This window comes from Elephas maximus, chromosome 1 (genome assembly GCF_024166365.1).
Source record: "Elephas maximus indicus isolate mEleMax1 chromosome 1, mEleMax1 primary haplotype, whole genome shotgun sequence".
Classification (NCBI taxonomy): domain Eukaryota; kingdom Metazoa; phylum Chordata; class Mammalia; order Proboscidea; family Elephantidae; genus Elephas; species Elephas maximus.
The window spans coordinates 106,142,228-106,168,899 of record NC_064819.1 but is presented as its reverse complement, the minus strand read 5'-3'; the positions used below and the strand labels follow the sequence as shown (position 1 = coordinate 106,168,899).

The 26,672-nt window shown below is 53.5% G+C and overlaps 1 protein-coding gene across 2 annotated transcripts in view; it reads left to right on the top strand.

Moving 5' to 3' along the window:
• The first annotated feature begins 304 nt into the window (after nt 1–304).
• TFEB (transcription factor EB) overlaps nt 305–26,672 on the top strand; it is a 63,226-nt gene continuing 36,858 nt past the window's right edge. The window contains exon 1 of one of the 2 annotated variants that reach the window (XM_049891702.1): nt 305–395. The gene's annotated coding sequence lies outside the window, so the exon portion shown is untranslated. Of the gene's footprint in view, nt 396–11,086; nt 13,630–26,672 lie in introns of those variants that run through there. The other variant, XM_049891712.1, reaches the window with a different exon arrangement.

The following is a 26,672-nucleotide window of genomic DNA, read 5'->3' as shown; positions in this document are numbered from 1 at the left end:
GCGAGACTACAAGTCCCGGCGTGACTAGCGGCGCAGCAGAAAGGACTACGCTTCCCAGCGGGCGCCGCGGCAGACCGGTGGAGGGCGGGGCGGGGCGGAGCCGCGGGGGCGGGTGCTGCCCTCTGCCGGGCGCAGCGGGAAGTGGGCGCGGAGTGACAGCCGAAGCCCGGGCGCGGGGCTCGGTGACAGCGGAGGCGGCGGCAGCGGGCGGGACGCAAGGATCGGCAGCGGCTGCGGCGGCGGGAAGGGCGGACGGGGTGGGCCACCCAGGTGGCGTGGAGCCGGAGGAGGCTGGGAGCGGCGGCGGGCACAGCTCCTGGGCCGGGCACCTGAACTTGGACAAGTTGCCGGAGACGCGGGGCGCGGGCGGCGGACGGATTGACCTTCAGAGCGAGGTGAGGGGGGCCGAGGGGAGCGGGAGCGCGGAGGGCAAGGGACCCCCGCCGCAGACTCTCCCGACCCCATCCCGTGGGTCCTGGAGACAGGTGGGTGGGTGGGTGGGGGTGCCGGCTGAAGAGGGGACCAGGACCCAGTGCGCCGCACCACCACCCGCCCGCTGCCGGTACCGCTCGGGACGCCCGGCGCGTGGCAGGAACGGCGCTGCAGGCTGAGCCCGGGAGCCCCTCCGGCCCCTCCCTTCAGGCCCGGGCAGGGGGCGGCTTCTTTGCGACCTTATATAACCGGGCGGGAGGGGCCGGGGCTGGCATGGGCCTTCCTGGCCCGGGAGCTGGGAGTCGAGGGGCGGGAAGCATGGAGGTGAACTTGTAAGAAGTTTTAGGGATGCGTGGGCCTTGCGTCCCCCCTCCGCCAGCCACCGGACGCGTCCTGGCCGGGTGATGAGGGGGAGGGGGTTGGGGCAGGAGCGGTGTGCGGGGGCTGAGTCCGGCCCAGCCAGGCCCCGCTTGGATGGTCCCGGGGAGTGGGAGGGCCACAGCGGCGCCACGCCCCGGGGGCTGGGTTGGGGCTGGTGGAAGTACCATCCCTTCTTCCCTTCTCGTCCCTTCCTCCCCCTCGGAGAAGGCGCCCCTGCCCCAGTCACCTGGTGTCCCTGAGCGCAGCCTTTTTATCTCGCGCATTATTCCATGACCCTATGGAACCCAGCTCCCGAACGCGCCCTCCGCGCGTACCTCTTTCTGCTTTCCCCGCAGTTCCCAGCCACCTGCCCCCACCCCAGTCATCTCCCCCGCCTCCCTCTCTGTCCCGAATCCCGGAAAACACGCCCCCTTCCCCCTCTCCTCAGAGTCCGCGCCGCCCAACCCCAGGCTGTCGCGTCCCCGAAATCAGCGCCTCCTCATTCCCCACCCCTCCCAGCCCAGTACCCCGACCTGCCATCGGGCCGCAGCGAGTGCGCCAGCCTCCTGGAAGGGAGTGGGCAGAATCAAGCCAGGCCCCCGCCCTTCGACCCCCTCCCGGTCCGGGGTTCTGGCTTCACGCACGGCTGCCCCGAGCTGCTCTGGGCTGCGCGAGCAGGTTCGCGCCGCAGCCGCCTGGCGCTCCCGGCCCGCGCCCGGAGGAGGAAGGGAGGGCGCCCAGGGCGGGGCTCGTCTGCGCGAGCGCCCGCTCTGCCCAGCGCTCGCCCTCGACTCCATTCCCCGCCACCCCCTCACCCCGGCGCCCTTCCCAGACCCCGTCAGCCCCAACCGTCGTCCTCTGGTTCTGGGGACGGTTCAGCGGCGACTGTTTTTAGACTAAGCTTGATTGAGCGCAGTGCTTTGGTTTAGAACTCGCTGGGGGAAGTGTCACGTAATTACCACTCTGCCGCCCAACCCCGAACCGGGTGAGAGGGTGCTTAGTGGAGCGGGGAAGGAGGCAAGGCCGGTGCAGGCCCCGGTGACAGCTCCGGGATGTGGGCTCATGCCCCTGCACCCACCGGCCGAGATTGCACAGGCCGCACTTGGGCAGTTGGGGACTGGGGGCTGGTCTCTGTTTTCTTCCCAGGGCCTGGGGCTTCGAGGGCAGCCAGATGTGGTTGGGCTCAGATCAGAACTTTTCAGAGGCCTTCTCTGTGCCCAGCCTGGAAGGCACCCCCCGCCCCAGGCCCTGCCCTCAGGGAGCTCACAGTCTGATTAGGAGAAAGCTAGCAATGGAGCTGCAGGGCCGCCATAAGAGGCAGGGGAAGAGGAGGGCTCCCTGCCCTGGGAGCAAGCTTGGTAGCCACCTTGTGTGGTTTTCCCACTCCATGCCTCAGTTTCTCCAGCCCCGGACGAATAGCAACTTGCTTGGCCCCCTTCTTTCTGCCTCCCTCCTGGCCGCTGAGCCTGGGGAGAGCTTGGGAAGCGGAGGGCATCGATGAGGGCGGAGTTGTTTCAGGGTGATTAGTGCTCTGCTTTTTCCTAGGGGAGCCAATATTGCTTACAGTTTACAAGGCCTGCTGGTACAGCTGCAGTACTATTTTGTACTCAGCTCAGCTCTGTGAGGTGGTGCCAAACGAGAACTCCAGTCTCCTGGTTCCTGGTGCCATGGAAGGGATAGGGGTGTGGGGGGGCAGGGGACATTTCTCCAGGTTAGCACTGACTCCAGGGAGAGGCAGCCGAGCTTCTGATGGATCATCTATGGCTGGATGAGTCACAGTCACCTGTGGGCAGGGGGTGTGCTAGGGTAGGCAGGAGCCCATCTAGGGACCTGGGTTGGTGAAATGGGGATGCTCTGCCTACTGCTAGTCAGGCCTCCCTCTTGGCCTATTTCTGGGAAGCTGGGAAGTAGGTGGGAAGGAACTCCCACCTCTGAAGCCTAGCTGCCTTTTGAGGGTCTGGCTTCTGGCCCCATCCCTCCTGGGGCCATATTTACTGCGGTAATCGCATCATTAGCCAGAGTTTATAGAGTTACTTAGCACCTGCCCCCACAGGGAGTGGCTGGGCTGCCCCCCTCACCTCCTGGCTTCTGTCTCTTCCTTTTCAAAGTCAACTTGGTTTCTGCGGCAGCAGGCAGGGGTTTCCCGACCGCAGCTGGCATGAAAATCAGGCTGGGCCTTTGTCCTGGGGGTGGAGGGCAGTCTGCACTTGGGGCCCTGCTTGGGGCAGCCCTGGGGGCTACTGCGGAAATTAGATTGGCCTCAGATACAGAGGGAAGGAGTTCAGGCTTCCCAGAGCAGCCAGAAATGACTGCATCCCAGGATGCAGAGATCGTATATACATGTACTGTGTGTATCCTCCTTTGAGAACAGGGAGATAAAAACCCACTCACCTCATGGGGTTGGTGCGAAGATTAAGGGTAGTGAGCAGTGCATGGCAAGCATATGAGTAACTGCAGAGGGGTTGCTCTGTGTGCTGGTGTGGGGTTTGTGTAGTTAAGGTGAGTCTGTGTGTGTGGTTACAAGGTTCCAGGTATCTAGGTACATGCGTATTCATGAAATGTGTCCATGTGTGTCTAGGAAAGTGTATCCATAACACAATGTAATATTAATAGAATATTTGCCTGTTTTCTTTGTTATAATAAAACCATATTATAATAAAATTTAGTTGCTAACCGTAGTTGCCAACATTTATTGCATGTTTACTCTTTAGAGTGAGGTAAGATTTATTGTTTTCATTATACTGGTTATACTAACCACTTCATTATACTGATTCAGAGAAGTTAAACAAGTTGCCTAAAGTCACGCAGCCTGAAGGTGGCAGGACTGGGACTCCAACCCAGGTCCAACTGACTCCAAAGTCCATGTTCTCAATCCCTAAGAAAGACCACTTCCGGGTTTCCTAGGAGTTCCCTCTAAAAAGGTGGGAAGGGGGTCTAAGAACCCCTCTTTTCCCCATCCAGAGTCTCCCACTCTGTTCAGGGGTGGGAACTGGCTGAGTTCCCTGCCCCAGGACCACACCTATCTCCTTGGTTTCTTTCCTGAGCTGTCAACACACATGGGATGATCAAAGGACCCCCAGTGAGAACCTGCCCTGGCTGGCCAGGGGAAGAGATGGGTTCAGACAGGGCTTCCTGAGCCTCCTTGGAAACCTCAGATGCCCCAGGAAGGGAAGGAAGCACCCTTTCCTGATGGCCTCTGTGCCTGGCTTTGTGGCATGAACATCACATCCATTAGCTTAGCAGTGCACCCTCTGTAGACCTGTCTGATCAGATGTGGGGAATCGTGGGAGAGAAGGGGATAGCAGTGGAAGTCATGAGCAGAGCGCTGGACCGGGAGTCCGGGGACCCCACTCTGCTCTCACTGGCTTTGTGGCTGAGGCAGGTCCCCTGGGGACCTCAGTCTTCATATCTGTGATCCTAGATCATCCATGGTGTCCCCTCCAAATTGATGGCAAAAAAACCAGGATGGGAGAGGCTTCAACCAGGCAGGTTTATGGGTGTAGGGGGAGGCTGGGGGATTGATGAAGTCCACGGACTTAAGTTTTAGCTGAAGGCTAGGGCTAGTCTTGGCAGAGGAAACCCTGGTGGTGTAGTGGTTAAGAGCTACAGCTGCAAACCAAAAGGTTGGCAGTTTGAATCCACTAGGCGCTCCTTGGAAACCATATGGGGCAGTTCTACTCTGTCCTGTAGGGTCACTATGAGTCAGAATTGACTCAATGGCAAGGGGTTTGGTTTGGTTTTTTGGTTAGCCCTGGTGGAACAACTAGGCCATGTTCCTTGAGACATAGGCACAGCCACCATGAGGCACTGTGCCTCAAGTTCCCTCTGGACCTTGGACCAGGCTGCCTGACGTGGAATCCCAGCTCTACCACTTAGTTGCTGTGTGATATTGGGAAAGCTGCTTCACTTCGGTGTGCCTCAGTTACCACACTTACAAAGTGAGGGTTATGGTGGTGGCGATGGTAGCTGCCGTTGAGTTGGCTCCCAACTCATGGTGACCCCATGCACAACAGAATGAGATGCTGGCTGGTCCTGTGCCATCCTCATGATCGGTCAGGGGTTGGGCCGTTGTGATCCACAGGGTTTTTGGTAGCACCTACCTAATAGTGCCCTAGTGAGAGCTAAGTCCCATCCATATAAGCCCAGCACTTCAATAGTGCCAAGCTCAAAAAATGTTAGCTGTTATCACAATTAACCTTTACAACTTGGCGAGGCTGGTCCTTTCCTTCTTGTTTTCAAGTGAGCAAATAGAAGGGTAGAAAGTTCTATGAAGTAAAGACCTGTGGGCTGCAACAGACCTCCTTGGTGTGTCTAATATCTTTTTTAATTGTCATACCTCAAACGTCATACCTTCTCAGGCTAGTGGCCACAGCCCCCATCACCCCCTGCTGCACCACACCAGCCTGGTCTCCTTATCTAACAAGATGGCATAGGAGAATTGGCATGTCCACAGCACCTCCACCACCTCTGCTCTGCCTCTTGGGATTCCTGGCCTGCAGCTCCCCACCCTCCTGCTGCCTGCCTCTCCTGCACTGTGCCCCAGAGATACCCATCCCCTTGGCCAGGATGTCACTGAGGGCAGAGATAAAATCCCAGCGATAGGGCAGGAGCAGGGACTTATTGTGCCCACAGGAAGTGCTTTGCCATGGGGGTGTCAGGGGTGGGTGAAAGCAGGGGGCGGTCACCAGAGGCAGAAGCAACAGGTGGGGACATCACCAGTTTTCTTCTCTGGCTCTTAAGGGCGGGCATAGGAGGAGGAGAAATGAAGTCTGGCCACTCCCACCCCCTGCCCAGCTTCCTTGGGGGTTGGCCGGCTTGCTGGCTCTTATCCACACAGCGGAGGTCCCTGAGTAAGATGTGATGCCATGGGGATTAATCCAGGAATTCCAACAGGCTCTGGCCAGAAACCCAGGGTACACATTCCCTCCTCCCAGCCATGTTCATGCTGGTCCCTCTGGCAAGCCTTCCCCTGCTGGCCTCGCAGTAACCAAATCCTATTCCCCATCAAGGCATACCTTTCCAGGAGACCAGGGGGCTGTTCCATCTGACTATAGCCCTCGCTGGATGTTATCTTGGAAACCCTGGTGGTGTAGTGGATAAGTGCTACAGCTGCTAACCAAGAGGTCAGCAGTTCGAATCCACCAGGTGCTCCTTGGAAACTCTATGGGGCAGTTCTACTCTGTCCTTCCTTTAGGGTTGCTATGAGTCAGAATTGACTCAACGGCAGTGGATTGGGCATTATCATCATCTAGGGAGCTTGTGAAAAAATAACATTGTATCTGAATCTCTAGGAGAAGGGCCCAAGCACCAGTATAAAATTAAACAAAAAAATTGCCCAGATGATTCCAGTGCCCTTTCTTTAGGGCCAACCCAAACCAAACCCATTACTACTGAATTGATTTGGGCTCATGGCGACCTCATGCAGTACTGAGTAGAACTGTTCTATAGGGTTTTCTTGGCTGTAATCTTTATGGGAGGTACTTGGTGGCATAAATGGTTTGCTCTAGCCTACTAACCTAAAGGTTGGTGGTTTGAACCCACCCACCCGGTGACACTTTTGAAAAAACGCCTGGCCATCTGCTTCTATAAATATTTCAAACCAAACCCATTGCTATGGAGTCAATTCCGACTCATAGTAACCTTACAGGGCAGAGTAGAACTGCCCCATAGAGTTTCCAAGGCTGTACTCTTTACAGAGGCAGATTGCCACAGTTTTCTCCTGTGGAGCAGCTGGTGGGTTTGAACTGCTGACCTTTCGCTTAGCGGCTGAGCTCTTAGCCACTGTGCCACCAGGGCTTCTTCTGTAAAGGTTACAGCTAAGAAAACCCTATGGAGCAGTTCTACTCAGTAACACATGGGGCTGCCATGAGTCAGAGGAGCTGCCGTGTGGCGGGTTCTAACTGTCGGCCTTTAGGCTAACCGATTACTAACTGCTTGCATCGCCCAGGCTAAAACCAAACCCAATGCCATCGAGTTGATTCAGACTCATAGTGACCCTGTAGGGCAAATTAGAACTCCTTGCAGGGTTTCCAAGGCTGTAATCTTTATGGAAGCTGACTGCCGGATCTTTTTCCTGCTGAGTGGCTGGTAGGTTTGAACCGCAGACCTTTCGGTTAGCAGCCAGGCATTTAACCACTGCACCACCAGGGCTCCTTCTCTCTGGTGCCAAAACCAAACCAAACCCGTTGCCGTTGAGTTGATTCTGATTCATAGCAACCCTACAGGACAGAGTAGAACTGTCCCCTAGGGTTTCCAAGGAGCACCTGGTGGATTTGAACTGCCAACCTTTGGGTTAGCAGCTGTAGCTCTTAACCACTACGCTGCCAGGGTTCCCCTCTCTCTAGTGCAGTGGTTCTCAGATTTGATCGTGCATCAGGATCACCTGGAGGATTATTGGGCCCCACCCCCAAGCTCCTGAATGAGCAGGTATGGGGTGGGGCCAGAGCCCTGGTGGTGCAGTGGTTAAGATCTTGACTGCTGACCAGAAGGTTGGCAGTTCGAATCCACCAGGTGCTCCTCGGAAACCCTGTGGGACACTTATACTCTCTCCTATAGGGTTGCTATGAGTCAGAATCGACTGGACGGCAACTGGTTTGGTTTTTGGTTTTGGGGTGGGGTCTGCATTTCTGATAAGTTCTCAGGCGGTGCTGAGCTGCTGGCCCGCAGACCACACTTTGAGGACCACCATGTTAGGGGCTTGCTGCTTCACAGCTATACTGGCAGGACTTTGCTTTCCCTTAGGAAAGCCATCTCTGATGGCTTTGGGCCTTTATGAAGCCAGGTCTCAGGGGCAGCGACCACTTCTGAGACCATTTGGTGTCCCCTGTACAGTCAATCCTCCCCTCTCCCCACCTGGCCTCTACCTTCCCGTTAGTGACCACTGTCCAGCCCTGGGGTTCTTGGTCCCTTCCCTGGGACAAACCCATTGCCATCAAGTCTATTTTGACTCATAGTGACCCTATAGGTCAGGGTAGAACGGCACCATAGGGTTTCCAAGGTTATAAATCTTTACAGAAGTAGACTGCCACATCTCTCTCCATGGAGCAGCTGGTGGGTTTGAACTGCCAACTTTTTGGTTAGCAGCTGAGCACTTAACCACTGTACCACCAGGTCTCCTTTCTCTAGGACAAGTTCTTAAGAAATATTTGCTGCTTAAGACAGGGCGAGGTGAGCAAAGAAAGACAACATGGGCCCTGAGAGTCGTCAGGACACAGGGCAGGGCTGGAGCTCTGTAGCGGTGCTTGGGGCAGAGCAGCATTGTTGGGATGGCGGGGAGGTGTCTAAGGAGGCCCTGGCTTCTGTTATTTTACTTTCAGACCACGTGTGGGGCAAGGACTTGATCAATGTTTGAATCACATTTCTTGTTAATAAAAATGATGAAACAGGCACAAGAAGAGGCTGTTCCCTTGTTTTTGTGCCCAGACTGGAGATGTTTGGGGGACAGTGGAAGCTCATCATTGGAGGTCGGGGTCGTTTCCATCATCTTCTCAGCAGCCCTGAGCTTCCAGGGCAGCAGATAGCTGGGGAGCCTCAGGCTGCGGCCTGAGGTGGTGGGTTGGAAGCTGGAGGAGTTGAGGTGAAGCTGGTGGGAGGTGAGAAGAGACGGTGGGTGATCTCCACCCTGCAGAACAGGGAGAGGGTGAGCATGGAGTCCAAGCCAATCCATCAACAAATGAATGTAAGGCTTGAGCAGTGGCACGCAGAGGGCAGGGGTTTTGTCTGTTTTGTTCCATGCTGTATCCCAAGCGCCTAGAAGTTGTTAGCTGCCCTCAAGTCAGCCCCCGACTCATGGTGATCCCATGTACAGCAGAACAAAGCGCTGCCCAGTCCTGCGCCATCCTCTTGATAGGCTGTGGATTCAGCTGTTGTGACCCATAGGGTTTTCATCAGCTGATTTTCAGATATAGACTGCCAGGCCTTTCTTCCTAGTCTTTCTTAGTCTGGAAGCTCTGCTGAAACCTGTTCAGCATCATAGCAACATGCCAGCCTCCATGGACAGATGAGTGGTGGCTGCTCATGACGTGCACTGGCCAGGAATTGAACCTGGATCTCCTGTATGGAAGGCAAGGATTCTACCACTGAACTATCGTTGCCTCACAGGGCTTAGAAGAGTGCCTGATATATAATGGATGCTCGATAAATCTTTGTGGAATGAATGAATGTGAATCGAACCACTAAAATGTGCCCAGAAATGAGGACACAAAAAAGCTTACCCATGGTCTCTACCCTGCAGGTGCTTCCCCATCTAATACCCAGGGACCTGGCACACAGCTGGCAAGGTCCTGAGCCCTCTGGCCCTGCCCTGACCCTTCCTTATACTCTCTCCCAGTAACCCAAGCCCAACCTCTCTCTGGCTTGGGACTCACAGTCTGCCCCTACTCGCAAAAAGCTTGCCAGCACCCCTGGTGTCTAGCACTCCCTCCCACCACCAGTTCTACCAGTGAGTCTGTGGTTTGGGGCCCTGGTTTGTTTTCTCCTGTTTGCCAAGGGAAGTCACAGCTTGTCCTCTGCCTTGTTTATAATTGGTTTGGGGACAGCAGCTGCCTCAGCCCCCTACAGTCCCTGGGGGTTCGGAGTGGCCAGGAGGTGACACACTATACTGTCCACCCCTGCTGCCTCCTGTCCCTGCCCGGGCTCTAGCCAGGTGCTCTCAGCTGCCCCTGCCAGTGCAGCTCTGGCTTTGCTGTGGGGCTGACTGTGAGCTGTACAGCTGGGGGCCTTATAGGCCAGTTGGTGCTGCTCACATTGTTGAGAGAGTGGACTGAGGCACAGAGAGGGTGAAGGAGCCTTTATATATACCCCCTGGCCTTGAGCTCCATTGGGTCAACAAGAATGTCTGGAGCACCAAGTGCCTAGCACTGTGCCAGCCTCCCAGGGTGGGGAGAGTAAGAACTCTGCTCCTTCCTTGAGGAGTACCAGGCTAGGTAGGGCACTTAAATACACACAGAGGACAGAGAAAAGCAGAGTGATGTAAGGTGGTGCAGGATAACGCGTCAAATGAACACAGGCATGACTCCGCTGCCCTTCAGCTGGAGAGAGTTGCTACAAATGGTCCTGCTGCCAGCATGGAGACCTTGATGCCGTGGGTTTAGCTCCCATCATCTGGGCCCTGGAAAGGGCAGCTCTAATGCTTCCCAGGTCCTCTCACCTGGGGCCAGCTCTGCAGGCCCAGAAGGCTTCCTTCCTGGACAGAGTGGAAGGACTTCAGGCTGCAGAAAGGGAGGGAGGGGGCTGGTGGCCCCTGAGCCACCCACCAGCCACTTACGATAATCAGTTCCTTGCTTTTCTTTAAAGCGGAAACACTTATCTCTGTATCCTTCAGCAACAGAGTTTAATTTTGCCTGATTTTGTATTTAATATAGGTGGAACAACACTGGAGCCCTGGTGGCATAGTGGTTAGGAGCTCAGGCTGCGAACCAAAAAGTTGGCAGTTCGAATCCACCAGTTGCTCATTGGAAACCCTATGGTGGAGTTCTACTCTGTCCTGTAGGGTCGCTATGAGTTGGAATCAACTCGATGGCAGCAGATTTGGTTTGTAACAACACTGAACCTGTTCTATGCCATGTTTTCCCACTTAACAGTGTATTTGTGAGTTTCATCCACGCTGTTGCGTGTAGCTGTTGTATGTTCATTTTCATTGTGGTATGGCATTCTACTGCATGAACATGACGCCGCATTTGAATCCATTCCATGGACATTTGGGTCACTTTCTGTCTTTGGCTGCTACCAACAATGCTGTAAGAATATCCTTGTACGTATAACCTTGTATGTGCTTCCTGCTACCTGTTAAACCCTAACCCCTTGCTGTTGAGTCGATCCTGACTCATAGAGACCCTACAGGGCAGAGTAGAACTGCCCCACAGAGTTTCCAAGGAGGGCCTAGTGGATTTGAACTGTCGACCTTTTGGTTAGCGGCCTTAGCTCTTAACCACTGTGCCACCAGGTGTCCTGCTTCCTACTGCAGTGGTGCATAAATTCTTCCAGAGTATATGTACTCAGGAGTAGAATCGCCAGAGCCCAGGGTATGCATATCATGTTACAGCTTTAGTAAATATTTTGGTAAATGGTTATACCAGTTAATTCCACACTAGTGACACATAAGAGTTCCTCTTGCTCCACATCGTTGCCAACACTTGGTATTTGTTAGGCTGTTTAATTCTTGCCATGCTGGTGATTATGGAATGGTATCTAATCATGGGTGTAATTTGCATTATCCTTCTCATCTTTTTACTAGATCTGCTTTTGTGTATGCTTGCTGACATGCATAATATATTATTTTATATATATTTTTATGCATGGGTATATGTAAGCAATTTATTAGGAAATAAGCATCTATTGGAGGTGCTCAAACCTTTATACTGATGGGAGTGTGTAATCAAAACAGTTGAAAGACGACTGCACTATTGAATGTGGGCAGAGGGACCGTGGGTAGCTTGCGGGTGGGAGAGCCCCTAGAGACAGTGCCTGCCAATGGGCAGCCTCTGCTGAGAAGGCTCCAAGCCCACAGAATAGGCACCAGCTCCTTCAGGCCCTCCTGCCTGGCACATCTGGAGGGGAGGAGAGGGAGACTTGAGGGCCAGAGCCCTCAGCAGATACCCTTCAATTTAGAATTGGCAGGTGCTCATCTTTTGGGTGCCTTGAGGGGAGTAGTTCTCAACTGGGGGAGATTTTGCCCCCGGGGGCATTTGACAATGTCTGGAGACATTTCTGGTTGTCACAACGGGGGGAGTGCTTCTGGCATCTAGTGGGTAGAGCAAAGGATGCTGTTAAACATCCTACAACGCACAAGATAGCCTCCACGATAAAGAATTATCTGGCTGCAAATGTCTATAGTGCAGAGTTGCCATGACCTTGCTGCGTGGCCTTAGGGAAGTCACCTATTACTCCGGTCCTCATTCTCCTCATGTGAAAAGCAGGGGTGGCAAGAATTACTGCCCCTCCTCTCCATGGGGCTATTGTAAGAATGGGGGAGCTGATGAACGTGCAGACATTTGAGGAGGCGCCTCTGCAAAGGGCCCTTGTGGCTGTTGTGTTCCAGGGGAGGGAGGGCTTTCTAACACTGACTCTGCTCCCAGTCCACTGAGCGGGGAGTCAGGTGATCCATGAGAGCCTCTGCTCTCCATGCCTCAGAGGGCTGGGGCTGCCCTGAAGGCCCCAGCCTTTTGATGAAGGCTGCAGAAATGAGGGGCTCTTCAGGGAACCCCGGGGCCCAGGCAAACCCATTTCTGACTTTGTCCTTAGCTGGGTGGGAGTCCAAGGCTGTGTGGGGTGATAAGAGGTGCTTATCATGCTCCTTATCTGAGGCCCCACTGTAGGCCCAGCAGAGCAAGAGGTGGGGGCCCAAGCCAGCCTCCTAGTCACCTTTTGCATCCTTCTAAAGTTTGCCATCCCAACAGAGACTGGAGAAACCCTGAGAGTATGGCCCCCGGACACCCTTTTAGCTCAGTAATGAAATCACTCCTGAGGTTCACAGTTCAGCCAAAGATGAGACAGGACCATAAAACAAAATGAGACTAAAGGGGCACACCAGCCCAGGGGCAAGGACTAGAAGGCAGGAGGAGACAAGAAGGCTGGTAATTGGGAACTCAAGGTGGAGAAGGGGAGAGTATTGACATGTCATGGGGTTGGTAATCAATGTCACAAAATAGTATGTGTACTAACTGTTTAATGAGAAGCCAGTTTGTTCTGTAAACCTTCATCTAAAGGACAATAATTAAAAAGCAAATAAATAAAGCTTGCTATTCCAGGGAGGGCCAGGGTTGGGCTAGAATCTGGTCCAGTCCCCCCTGGGCCTCCCTGACCTCCCCATTCTAGAACTCTCCTCACTCACTCAGAGGCATCTCCTGTCTTCCTCAGGGGCCAGGGCCTGCCTAAACTTCCCTCTACTGCCCTCTCCCCTCCTGAAGCCTGCTCTAGGGAAAGAGCCGAGCAAACCCATTCACCCTGAGGTGTAGATGACTGATAACAGCTTAATGAGTGCTCTTTTTTCTTGACAGGGGGTATTTACCTACCAAAGAGGGGACTCCCTCAGCCACCAGAAAGGAGTGCTAAGTGAAATGTCAAGTCTCTTTAACAGGCTGTTAGAGAAGTACTCTGGGGGCTGGGGAACCTCTGAAATCCCATGTGGAGCCAGAGCAGTTTCCCACAGGCAACAGACTGTGTGGTGGCTTGGCTCTCCCCAGAGCTTTGTGGGGGTATTCTTGATTTCAGGTTCATTTCAAGATGGCTGGCCATAGTTGGACTGAACTAGGTGTCCAGAGGCCCTGGGAACGCCTAAGACTGAGGTGGCAGGTGTGCGGCTAGTCAGGAAAGTGGTGAGTCGTGAGATTTCTGACTAGGAGGATGCATGTCTGTAGGTCGGGCTGGGAGGATGTGAGGGCTAGGTCTACATCCACACTGGGCCTAGTGGGATTCTTGCCGCTCCGGGCCTCTTTGTCTTGGTACAGGAGGACTGGGGCCTGGGGCCCTCTGGGGCCAGACTGTGTGGGTGGCGGGGGCGTGGAGAGGCTCCATCTGGGTAGATGGAGGACCATGTAGATGCTGGAGTGCCGTATTGGTGAGATTGGAACCGGGAGCTGGTCCGAGTTGGTTAGGCTGTGGGTGTGAGGGGCCTTCCGGGCGTGCGGTCATGAGTAATCCTCGGCCACATTTGCAGCTCCCAGGGGATTGTGCAACTTCCTCTCCGGCAGAGGCTGCAGGGGGCTGGGTGAGAAACAGCCTTGGGGGAAAATGAGGAAACTGGGGCCGGCACTGGGGCAGGGATGCTGCCCTGGACTCCGCCCCCCGAGGAGCTGAGCGTTCCAGGGGGTCTCCTCCCAGGGGGCTGCCCTCTCCCAGGTAGGAGGGCTTGTGTGCCTGTGGGGGGTATGTATAGTGTGTGTGTGTGTGTGTATGGGGTGTGTGTATGGCATATGTGTGCTGTGTGTGAGTGCGTGCATGCACGTTGTATGGTACTTGTGCATGTGAGTGCATGGTGTATGTGGTCTGTGTATACCCATGTGTGTATGGGGTATGTGCATTTGTGTGTATGGTGTGTGTGTATAGTGTGTGTGTGTGTGTGTGTGTGATGCGTTGTATCTTCAAGGAGGTGGGAGAGTGATGACAAGGCCCTTTGGCTGCACTGGCATGGAGATGTCTTTTGAGGAGAGGTAAGGGGAGTATGAGCCAGGGACAAGGTGAGAGCAGGTGGGGAGAGACTAGGGAAGAAGGTGGCTCAGGGGAGCCCCCACCCAGGCTCCAAGAGGAGCATGAGATGGTGGAGGGCTTGTAAGATCAGGAGTCAGACAGACCTGGCTGCCAGCCCCACTCTTAATGAGCCAGGCAGTTTAACTAAGCACTCTGGGTCTCCGTTTCCTCACCTGTAAGACAGTGCACACCTCACAGGGTTGTTTGGAGGTTCTGGTGAGAAGATAAGGACATGATGTGCTTAGCACTCACCCACGTCCACCAGTGGGTGAGGGCACCTACTCTGTGGGTCTGCCTGGGTTTGAATCCCTGCCCTGGCTCTTTCCAGCTATGTGATCCTGGCAAGTCCTTACCCTCTTGGTACCTTCATTTTCCTTATCTGTGAAAGAGGGATGACAATTATAGTGTTCACCTCATGGGTTCATTACAAGCATTAAAAGACTTAATCCCTATCAAGCACTCCGAACGGTGCATGGCACCCAGTAAGCGTTCCGTACAGCCTACCATCTTGCCTGCACATGAGTATGTTTGTGTGCAAACAGCAAAAAGCTGCCCAGGGTTCACAGTGATTGTTATTGGTGGTGGGGATTTCAGTTGGAACTGGGAATAGTAATAACAGCTCACGTTTACTAGACCTTCGCCCATGCAGGTGCTCTGAAGTGCTTTATCTGTGTCGGCTCCTTGAACCCTCACACTCACCATCTGAGGTGGATACTATTAGCATTCCCATTTCACAGATGGGAAAATGGAGGCACAGAGGTTTCAAGTGAGTTGTCCCAGGACATTGATGTCAGTGAGGAGGAATGGCAGAATGGGCCACCTTAACCCTTGGGCAGGCCTTACCCCCACCCCAGCTCTTTCCCTGGGTTCAGCTGGAGGTGGGCAGGCAGGGAGGAGGGAGCAGGGTTTGCCCTGAGGGGTGTGATGGCTGGCCTTGCTGCTTGTGCATTCTGGCCCCAGAGCCCTGTCTTCTCTCTCTCTCATCTCCAATCACATAATCAACAAATACAGTAAAACCTCTGAGGGCCGGAACCTGTATAAGGTGGAAACCTGTCAGAGAAGGAAAACTCAAATATTTTCCATTAATGGAGAGCGATAGAAAAGTGGTAGGACTGCACTCTGTCAAAGGCAGAAAACTTGCAAGACCCAGAAAAACAAGGCAGTCCTGTCAAGTTCCGGCTCTCACAGGTTTCACTGTATAAGGAATTAAGGAAGTATAGGCCTTTTCAGTAGTTGCAGTTGGAGTGAACGTCCTTGGGAGGTGAGCTTCCCAACAGTATATTTAAGAAAGGAACTGAAGACCACTCACCGGTGGGCAGTATGGTGCAGTGGTGATAAATATGGTTCCAGATTCAGACAGACCCGGGATTGAATTTTGTCTGAGCCATTTACTGTGTGACCTTGAACCTCAGTTTCCTCACCTGTAAAATGAGGATATTAACAGTCCCTGCCTCCAGGGTGATGGTGAGGATGAAATGAGATAGCATAGCAAAATGCTTAGCACAGGCCTGGCCGGTGGTAAGTGCCCAGCAAGTGGATGCTTTTCTTAGGTACCTGAGGTTGTAGAGGGTCATGAGAGGGAGCTGACCAGGCAGGGAGCTGGCTGTACAGATATCCTTGGAGGGATGTTTTTCAGACTGTGGGTCAGGGTCACTAATTGGACCCTAATCAGGCCGTGAAATCAATTTAGTGAGTCTCAATGAACATTTTTTTTTAAAATAAAAAAGAATAGAATACAAAGCATCCAAGTGTATCATGAAAACAAAAACCCAAACCAAACCCAGTGCCGTCGAGTCAATTCCGACTCCTAGTGACCCTATAGGACAGAGATTGCTGCTTTGTATAAGTTTTTAAAATTTTTATTTGGTTTCGTGTGTGTGCTTACTGTGTGCACACGTGTGTGTTTACTGGGTTGAAATGTAGAATATATTTCTTTGAGTTGTGGTCAAAAATATTTGGAGGTTGCTGCCTCACAGATTATCTCCCAAACCCTAGTGGTATAGTGGTTAAGAGTTCGGCTGCTAACCAAAATGTCGGCAGTTTGAAGCCACCAGGCGTTCCTTGGAAACCCTGTGGGGCTGTTCTACTCTGTCCTTTAGGCCCGCTATAGTCGGAATTGACTCGACAGCCGTGGGTAGTGTGGTAGTAGATGCAGTATTTGAAGTTGGCTCAGTGGTAGAATCCTTACCTCCCATGCGGGAGACCCAGGTTTGATTCCTGGTCAGTGCACCTCATGTTCAGCTGACACCCGTCTGTCAGTGGAAGCTCATGTGTTGCTATGATGCTGAACAGGTATCAGTGAAGCTTTCAGACTAAGACAGACTAGGAAGAAGGGCCTGGCAATCTACTTCCATCCAATTCTGTAGTGCCCCGGGTCTCCATGAGCCAGGGGCCAACTTGATAGCAGCTAGCAGCTTACAACAACAAACAGTGTTTATGGAGCACCTACTGTGTGTAAGGCCCAGCACTGTATACCGGGGTTCAGCATGTATGTCCTTGGCAAACATGACGCTCTGGCTGGAGAGTCAGGTTCCAATTCCTAGCAAGGTAGCTGGTGAATCTGTGGGCCAACGGGTGCTGTGGGGGTCAGCAGAGGTGGGGGGTGGTCAACAAGGGTTTCCGGGGTGATGGGTGGGGTTAGTGAGAAGAGATAATGCCTGGAGTGAATAGCTGGGTGGAGGTCTGGAGGCTAGAGAGCCACCATGGGCAGTGGGGCGCTCCCTGTCAGCAGAGGGCTGAAGTGCCCCATGGTAGCTGGAGCAGAAGGTTGGGGTGGGGGTTGCTCAGGGTACTGGGTAAGGGCTGTCTGTGCCCATCTCCCCTGGTTGGGAGCAGGATGAGGGTTGGCCCTTTCCTTCCCTCCCCTTGGCACTTTGGGCTTCTCATGATCCTTCTCCTTCCCTTTGCTGCCCCAGCTGGCTCTGGTGGGCCTGGGCTGGTGCCTGGCTCTCAGCCCTATGCCCTGGTGCAGGAGCCAGAAGCCTTCCACTACTTACATCTCTGCTCTAGGCCAAGTCTTTGGCCCAGCTGGGGCCTTGCTTTCTTCATCAGTAAAGTGGGCATACTAACTCCTGAGCCGCCCCCCTCCTGGGTGCTAAGGCCTACCCTGTGACCCCACATAAATGAACTGGCCGTTTGAACCGTGGAGAGCTCTGAGTGGGTCATTGTTGGTGCCTCTAAGGCTAGGAAAGGAGCCTTGGTGGCACAACAGTTAAAGCGCTCGGCTGCTAACCGAAAGGTTGGGCTGTTAAAACCCATCAGCCACTCTGTGGGAGAAAGATGCGACAGTCTGCTTCCGTGAAGATTTACAGCCTTGGAAACCCTCTGGGGCAGTTTTATTCTGTCCTACAGGGTCGCCATGAGTCGGAATCGATTTGATGGCAATGAGTTTGGTTTGGATTTTCTAAGGCTGGGAGGGCTGACGAAGGTCATGAGGATATCAGCTGCCTGCCTGGAGAGCCCCCCGCCTCCCGACCCTGTGACCTAGGGCAGTGGGAGGATAGGCAGGAAGAAGCCCGTGACATATGGCATGCTGGGGACAACCCCAACTCTGAGGGGAAGGTAGCCTGTGAGGCCTCAGGGAATGAGACCCAGGTCTGGAAACTCCCAGCCTCTAGAGCCCTCCTGCACAGAGTACCCAAGGAGCCGCAGCTTGTGCGTCTATATGCCAGGCGGAGGGGCAAGCCTTAGCACTGATTGACAGAGGCCCAATTTCCAGGCAGCCGTGGGTGATATCCAGCCGGCTGAGCCCAGAGCTCAGAGGCTCAGGCATGAGTTCCTACAGTAGAATGTAACATTTATTGAGTGCTGTCTGTGCGCCAGGCCCTGTGCTAAGCACTTTCTGTATATTTTCAAATGTAATCTTCACAATGACTTAACAGGCAGGGTTTTTTTAATTATCCCACTTCGCAGATGAGAAAACTGAGTCACAGAGCGGTTAAGTCTCACACTCAGGATTAACTAGGAGAGCTGGACGGAGGGCGTGAGTTCTGGATTCAGGTTGCTGGGGTTCACAGCCAGGAGGTACCACTTACTAGCTGTGTGGTCTTGAACAAGCGACTGAATCTTTCTGACCATTAGTTTCTTCCTCTGTGAGATGGGGATAACAGTGCCTTCTTCAAAGGGTTGTTGTGAGAACTACAGGAGATAATGGATGTAAAAGGCTTAGTACAGAAGAAGGGCCCCATAAAGGGTATCGGCTTCATCATCTCCTCTACCTACATCAATAACCAGTTTGCTGGCCTCCGGGTCCCGATCTCCTTGGCTGTGTAAAATGGGGCAGTGACCTCCTCTCAACAGGATTGCTGAGGATCAGATGAAATCAAAGCCCTGGGTGAGTCCTGAGGGAGGGCTTCAACAGAACAGTTGTGCTGGTCTCCCCTAACCCCTAGGGCTGCCAAGGGCATTTCACAGCTTGCAGCTAATTGTAGGTCCAGATATATTTGTTTGGGCCTGTCTTAAGCTTTGATGTTTCCTGTTGACCCCTGCAGGCACGCGAATTTGTGTACCTACCTTAGAGTTTCTCAAGCTGTGTTCTGTGGAAGGGCTTGGTGGTCAAGCAGGTATGAAAGACTATGAGATGAAAAAAGCAAAATGGGTTTCTTTGCTGCAGGGCTTGTGAGAGCCTTCAGTAAGCTAATATTTGTTGTTCACCTCCCGTGTGTGGTCATGAGATATCCCAGGATATCTCAAGAGCATGGTCTTCAAAGTCCCATTTTCCAGATAGGGAAATTGAGACCTAGAGTGAAGCCAAGGAAATGATTTTCCCAGGGTCATGCAGTTATCTGTAGCAGAGCTGGGACTAACTCCAGGACTCCTGATGCCCTGGCCAGTGCTCTGCCCAGGGTATCCCCTTCTTCCTGCCCCCACCATTCTCAGAGAAATGTGTGTTGTGCTGCTTCTTCCTGAGGGTGCCTCACCGTCTTCTGGCTCCCCTCTCTGGCTCCCAGCAGCATTAGGGGGTCACCTATTCCCTCGGGGCATTGCTGGGAGAGGGGCTGTGCCCAGCCTATGGGCCCCTGGGAGACAGCCCCAGCTGATGGATGGCACTAAGGCTTCACACCAGCTGCAGGGCCCCCTAGCAAGTTCATTCAGTTTTCTGAGCCTCAGTCTCCTCACCTGTGCATTGAAACTCTCGTCATCTCCTCTGTCTCCTGAAGTTGCCGACAGGTTCATCTCTGACGCTATATACGGATGTGCCGTGTTAGCTATCAACCCGTGTACAGATGTTCACAGATCTAACAATTCTTATCATTTCTGGGGGCAGTAGGGGAAGGACACAGAAGAAATGAGGGAGACCCCAGCATAGTTAAGACTCCCAATTCTGACTTGCCCCCACATTAGATATGTGCCCTTTAGTATATTGTTCCCCCTCTCTGGCCTCAGTCCTCCTGGTCACCTATAAAGTAGGCCTGTCTGGCTGACTCTAGGGACCTATTTCACAGATGAGACATGAGGTAAGGAGAGCTGGGAGCGTGATTTTCCTAGTTTTCTGCTGGGAGCTGACATTAGAGTTGAGAAAGAAACTCAAGCATCTTGACACCCCAGTAGGGAGGTGGCACCCTGGAGCAGGGAGGTGTTTTCCAGCCCCTGCTGGTGCTTGTGACACCCCACCCTTCGTAGAGGGACCTGCCTGTGTGACGGAAATGCATGTGGGGTGCATGCTGGCATCTCTGTCAACGCAAACAGTTGAGGTATAAACACCCCAGGCCCTCTGCTGGCCGTGGGGGGCTCCAAGTAAAAGGCCAGGGGTGGCCCAGGCTGGGGTGCAAGGTGGGAGGAGGTGGGGCCTCCCTGGCAGAGAGTGTCCTCTCCCGGAGAGCTGTTTGCCCGATTATTCTTAGAGCTGACTCATTACACAGTCTATTTTTAGCCCCCTTTCTAAGTATTGCTAACATCTGGTGCAGCCAGTACTGAAGGGAGTAGGGGTGGCAGGGGCGACCCCTTTGGGCACTTCTGGGGACTGGAGCCTCTGGCAGGAGAGCAAGAACGGAGCCTTCAGCTTCTGTACTTGCCACAACTTGAAGCTGGGCACGCAGTAGGCATCCTTACCTTGCTTTGGTGTTCATACCTTTTCCACGATCTCATCCTTCCAGCCCCAGCTCCTGGGGGTGGGTGGGCACAGAATGTGAGCTAAAGGTGTCCAGCAGGTAGGCTTTCCCATGTCCAGATGTCCGGCCCTCAGGGATTCCTGTCAGCCCCTGACCCCTGCTGAGAGAGGCCTCAGGGAGGGAGTCAAGCCCCAAGCTAGGTGGTTACAGCCACCACTGAGGAGGAGCCATTCGATATCATAGAGAGGGAGTGTGCACAGTGGTTAGATGTGCAGGCTCTGGAGCCAGACTGCCTGCGGTTGAATCCTAGCTTTGCTGCTTCCTAGCTTTGTGACCTTTGGCAAGTCATCCAAGCTCTCTGTACCTTAGTTTCCTCATCTATGAGATGGGAATGGGAGTATAGTGTTGTGAAGATTAAGTAAGTTAATAATGTATGAAATGCCTGCAATAGTAAGTAGTTTAAGCGTTATATAAGGAGGGAGGTGGTGGTGTTATTAGAGTTCCTGAGTGTTGCAAACAGAGTGCTTGGCTGCTAACCTAAAAGTTGGAGGTTTAAGTCCACCCAGAGGTACCTTGGAAGAAAGACCTGGTGATTTATTACTGAAAAATCAGCTCTTGGAAACTCTATGCGGCGCAGTTCTATTCTGGCACACATGGAGACACCATAAGTTGGAATCTACTCAATGGCAACTGGTTTGGTTTGGTAATGATTATCACTAATGAGAAGGTCTGTGAGTGCCATCGTGTTGGGGTGAGTTGGGTAGGAGGCATCTCAGCTTTTTTGTGAGTAAGGTGAAGCTTGGGATGGAGCCTGGAGGGAGTGGTTATACCCAGGTATTGGGGTGGTGATTTCTTCAAGGCTGCAGCGCGGGGCCAAGGGTATGGTTATGGAGTGGACAGGGTGGGTTGGAATCTGGGCTTTGCCACTTATAGGTTGGGTGACCTTGGATGAGCCACTTAACCTTTCTGAACCTCCATTTCTTTACAAGACGGAGATGACAGCAGAGTATGTAGACAGAGGGTGAGTGTAAGGAATGAAGCAGAAGATGTGCCTGGAGCACTTTGCCCAGTGCTAGGAGCGTCGTAGCAGCTGAATCCGTCAGGTGTTTTTTTTTTCTTCTTTTTACTGGGCGTGGGGCAGGGTGTGCTGTGTTCCTTTCCCATGTAAGGGATGAGGTCTCTTACCCTGGGATTCGTGGAAAAGAGTTTGACCTGAAGAGTCCGGAGCTTGATTATAGCCCTCCCTCCCTGAGCTACATAATCCTATACGAGTTACTTGCTCCCTCCCGGCTTCTGTAACATGAAGAGGCCAGAGAGAAGTGTGGTTCTTAGAATCTACCTCAGAATCGAGAACACAGCGGGGAGGCCAGGTGGCGGGACACTGCCCCTCCCTACCACGCTGCTCACATTCTCGTGTTTTACATATCAAGGTTCCAGGTAGACATTGTCTGAAAATGGGGTTCTGCTGCTGCTAAAAACAGCTTGGAAATTTCTGGTGGGTGATTTCTGAGGTGATTATTGCCTGATGGTTGGTGGGCCTCTGGCTTGGCATTGACTCTGGGAGGTGGGGCTGAGCTGTGCAAAGGGGCCCTGGGTATCAGATGCCGGGGGCACTGGCTGCCAAGAGGGGCTTTCTGTGGTCTGGGGGTGCAGAGAGGGCTGCCCCTAAGACCTTTCAGGGGCAAGGGCCGCCACGGGCCACTGCCCACATAGTGTGAGTGCCCTGAAGACAACACTCAGTCCCAGAATAGAGATCTCACAGGAGGAAGGGGTGGTATTGGGCAGATGTACAGTCATCACAGTGCTGGCACCTAGTAGGTGCTCAAGAAATATTAGAAAGGAATGAATGAAATGGCAATACTACCCAAACCAAAACCCAAACCCATTGCTGTCAAGCTGATTCCGACTCATAGCAACCCTATAGGACAGAGTAAAACTGCCCTATAGAGCTTCCAAGGGGTACCTGGTAGATTCGAACTGCCAACCTTTTGGTTAGCAGCTGTAGCTCTTAATCACTACACCACCAGAGTTTCCGGCAACAGTACAGCGTTTGGGAAAATGGCCCATCTGGTGTGATGGCACACCCTTCTTTATTCTTCCTTACCTCCTTCCTTCCCCCATCCCCTGCTTTGTTTGACCGGCTTTAAACTACCCCAGCCCTGGGTTCCAGGCTTAGCTTTGCTCATAACCTCAAAGACACTTCCCCAATCTGAGTCTCAGTCTGCTCATCTGTAACATGAGGGTGAAGCGCTCAGTTTCAAAACACTCCTACTGGCTCTCACAGCCTCTGTTCTCAGGGCAGTTGGATGATCTCCCTGGGCTGGGTGATGAAAGCTCCTTCCTTCAACACACACTGAAGTATCCCTGGCTGGGGAGGCCCTCTCCGCCTGACCAGGCAAGAGCCTTCAGAGCTGAGGCACCCCGAGACACGGCACGGGGCCCACAGGATCCAATGTGTGGCCCATTCAAGCTTGGAGGTGGGGGCCTGTGGGTGTGAGGGAACGAGTGGCCATCCAACTGCGTCCACTGGGCTGGGGCCGCCAGCGTGCCTTTTATGTGTGACCTTCTGGGAGTGTAGGCAGACGGCTGTAGAGGCACATATTTATGTTGTTGTGACTGGGTGGGAGGGAGTATGTGAACATGTAATCAAGCTGGCGAGGGAGAAGGGCCGTTATCTGCTGTTGCTGGGTGCTTCTCGGGCTCTGAGGATAATGGAAGATGAATCCCTCTCCATCTGACCACAAAGCCCAGAGCCTGTCAGCCTGAGGTATAAGTGGCCTGGCTTTCTCCCTTTCCTTACGACCCACCAGATGCCCCCGTTCTCCCCCCTTCCCTTGCTTCAGACCCTGTTTCTCACTCAGGAGTTGGTGGCTGCATTTGCCACTCAGGGGCATTTTGGGGGTGGAGGTCCATGCCTGCAGCTATAGGAGTCAGTGTAGGGACTGGGAGGGCATCTGGCCCCCCAATCCTGGGAACAGGCAATTCCCTGCCCCAGAGGAAGCGGCCTGCTGAGGCCTGGGCTGGGATGCTGTGGTCAGCACCCGATAGCAGCCAAGTGATTTCCAACTCAAGAAGACCTGCCTGGAGGGAACAGGAGAGGCTCCACCTGCCCACCGCCCGCCCTGCTGTCCTGGCTGCAGTGGGCTGGTGACTCATTCCCCTGGGGAGCCAGCAGCTCCTCTCCCAGGGCACCCTGGGTCCTAGTGCAGACACAACTACCGGAAGTCCTGGGGGCCTCAGAAGACGTATGCTGAGCCCAGGGTTCTGACAGGCTGGGGAGAGGGGAGCAGGGCCCTCAGTGGGGAGGGGGTGCAACTGGGGACTTCTCTTGTACCTTCTCCTGGCCTCTGCAGACTCTTCCCTCCCTTTGCCCACAGGAGAGGCTTTGGCCCTAGATTACGTAATTCATCCAAAATGCCTCACAATTGAGCAGCCCAGCTGGGCGGCTGGATTTAGGAGTCCCCGTTCCCCAGTGGCCACCACCAGGCCATGTTCCCTTTCCCCTCCCAGGGCACGGTGGGGGAGTGGGTGGTGCTTGCCCACCCCAGGAAGGGGCTGTGCTCCCTGAGAGGGGGTAGGGAGGCTCTCCAGGGAAATAGATTCCTGGCCTGACCCCAGACGCCGGCCTGCCCAGCTCTGCTCCAGGGTAACGCTGGGTGCACACACTGCCCCATTGTGTGCCTGGGCTCCTTGCCCACCGTGGGCCTGGCACCAACTCTGTCAACAGCAGTGGCTCCATCCACTCTTCAGCACCTCTGCCAGGGCCTGAACCTTTGGGCCCTAGTGAGGACGAGGAAGGAGGACTGGTAGCTAGGATGTGAGTGTCCTGAGTAAAGGGGCCGGAACCATTCGGATACCTGTGGAGCCAAATGAATAATTTGTTTCTCACAGGAACTGTGAGATTCAAGAGCAGGGAGTATTATCCTCAGTTCACAGATGAGGAAACTGAAGCATCAAGAGACTTCAGTAGCTTGCCCAAGAGTACACAGCTAGTAAATGGCAGAGTTGGGGTTTGAACCCAGGCAACCTGGGGCCCAGAGTCTGCGCTCTGAACTATGTACCATATTTCTCACCTAAACAAATGAATGAATGAACAAAGGACCCCTTTTTTTCACAGCCCAACTTTGGGGAGTGAAGCGATCTTTTTTCCAAAAAGTATGGGTCCTAGAATGGCAGGGTCTGGAGTCCCTGTTGGCTTGTAAGAAGTGTGATGTTTAACTTTGAAGGATAGTGCTGCTGGCTGGAGCAGGCAGAGCAGGTCTCCAGAGTTGGAAGGCTCTGAGCCTCAATTTCCCTGCTTCACCTGCACCGTATATCCCCTGTGGCTTGTGGGAGGGGATAGCAGTGTAGAAGTGAGGTGTGGCCAGGGCTGGGACCTGGATCCAGCCTCTTTTCTTTGGGCTCTACAGGCTGGCTGGGAAGCCCTCCTTCTCCAGCCTAGGCACCCCTGATTTATTATGGGGTTTATCAGGGAAGTAAACAAACAAACAAAAACCTGTAGCTGTCGAGTCAATTTCGACTTATAGTGACCCCAAAGGACAGAGTAGAACTGCCTCATAGGGCTTCTGAGGAGTGATTGGTGGATTAGAACTGCCAACATTTTGGTTAGCAGCCAAGGTCTTAACCACTGCACCACCAGGGCTCCATTAGGGAAGTAACAGGTTACAATTCAGGTTCAGGAATGCTCAGGGTACAGTTCTTTGATCAGGACCACCTCTTCTCCACTGCAGGCACATCTCTCTCTGGCTCCTCGGTCTCTCAGTCCCCTCAACCTGGCCTCTGCCTTTCTCAGGCAAGTGTTACAAAGCTCTGTTAGCTTACGAAGCTCTATTAGCTCTACCTTTAAGTGTCCGGAGGCACCCCAGTCCTCCAGTAAGCCTTGTGTCCAAAGGCGCTCAGCTTTTTTGCTCCTTGGGCTGGGAAGCCCACCTCGCTGTCTCCTGGTGGTCTCTTGCTGGTCTCCTAGTTCTGCTGCCACTACTTCACACTGTCTCCAGTGTTACAGCTCTCCTTCTCTCTCCTGGTTCTGCTGCCTCTGTTGCCTCTGTCTGTCTTCCATGTTACAGCTCCTTCTGTCTGGCTCCTGGATCTAGGAGGTCCTCAGGGCAGGGGTCTCAGGTCCAAAGGTGCCAAGACCTCCTGTTGCTTCTATTCTGAGAGTCTGCCCTGAGCTTTCCCATTTCCTCAATTTTCCAGCCTGTTGAGGCCTCTGAGGCAGGGTGAGTCTGCCGAGGGGCAACCCAGTTCTAGGCAGTGAGGGTCCTACCCCTGCTTAGTGCCCATGCCCACAGGCTGAGGTAGAAGATGTCCAGAGAGGAGCCTCCTGGCTCTGTACCATTTCTCACCCTAAGAGGCCCAACCCCATGGGGCGAGGCACAGCTGAAAGGGCTCCTCTCCTTTCCCCTGGCCCACCTTTCTTGTTCCCCTGTCTGTCTTGGGCACAAGGCCTGGCTCTCTCCTTCAGCACCACCTCAGCCCTCTTAGCAGAAGGACAGAGCATTCTGCAGTGACCACAAGATTGTCAAGTGCCAGGCTGGGCCACAGGGACAGGTGGAAAGAGAGAAGCTAAAAGGCGACACCTGGGCAGCCCCCTTCTGACCCACCCTGGAGCCTTGCTTCCTTCTCCGCCCAGCTTGGGCTCACCTTCCTCCATTTGTACAATTCCCATTCCTACCAACCAGTCAACATGTATTCACTGGTGGACACAGGAGTGGGCACATTGAGCCTGGAGTGTGCGAAACACGGCAGAGCCCAGAGGGTGGTGCCTGAGTGTCCTCTGCCTGGACAGGAGATGCTGAGAAAGAGAAAACCTGGGCACAGCCCTCAGGGAGCTTACACCCTAGCTGAGAAAACCAGACAGAGTAACTTCTCTGTGCCTCAGTTTCTCATTTGCAGAAAGGGGACACTGATAGTTCTTGTGAGGCACTCATGGTTCAGCTGTGGAATTCTCGCCTTCTATTCCTGGCCAAGACGCCTCATGCACAGCCATCACCCATCTGTCAGTGGAAGCTTGTGTGTTGCTATGATGCGAACAGATTTTAGTGGAGATTCTAGGCTAAGATGGGCTAGAAAGAAAGGCATGACGATCTACTTCTAAAAATCAGCCAGTGAAAACCCTGTGGATCACAATGGTCCAACCCACAGCCGATCATGGGGTTAGTGCAGGACCTAGCAGCGTTTTTTTCCATTGTGCATGTGGTCGCCCTGAGTTGGGGGCTGACTAGGTGGCGGCGAACAATAGTAACAATGGTCCCTACATCTCAGTGTTGTTGCAAAAGTCAAAGGAAGGAATACAAACAGGGTGAAGCCCTTAGAAACAGTTTCTGACAAATGTTAAGTGCTCAATACAGTATTTTATTATTAGTAGCGATAGTGGTAGTGGTCATAGTAGTAGAAGTGCAATATATGCTCCTAGGTAATGATGTTTTTCCTAACCTAGACTGTGAGTACCTTAGGGAAAGGACTATCTTATTGATCTCTGTACCCCTGTGTCAGGCATAGAGCCTGGCTTGGAACAGATAAAGTAATTGTTCTCAAATAGTGGCGCAGTGGTTAGAGCGATTGATTGCTAAATGAAAGGCGGGTGGTTTGAAACCACCAGCGGCTCCACAGGAGAAAGATATGGCAGTCTGCTTCTATAGAGAT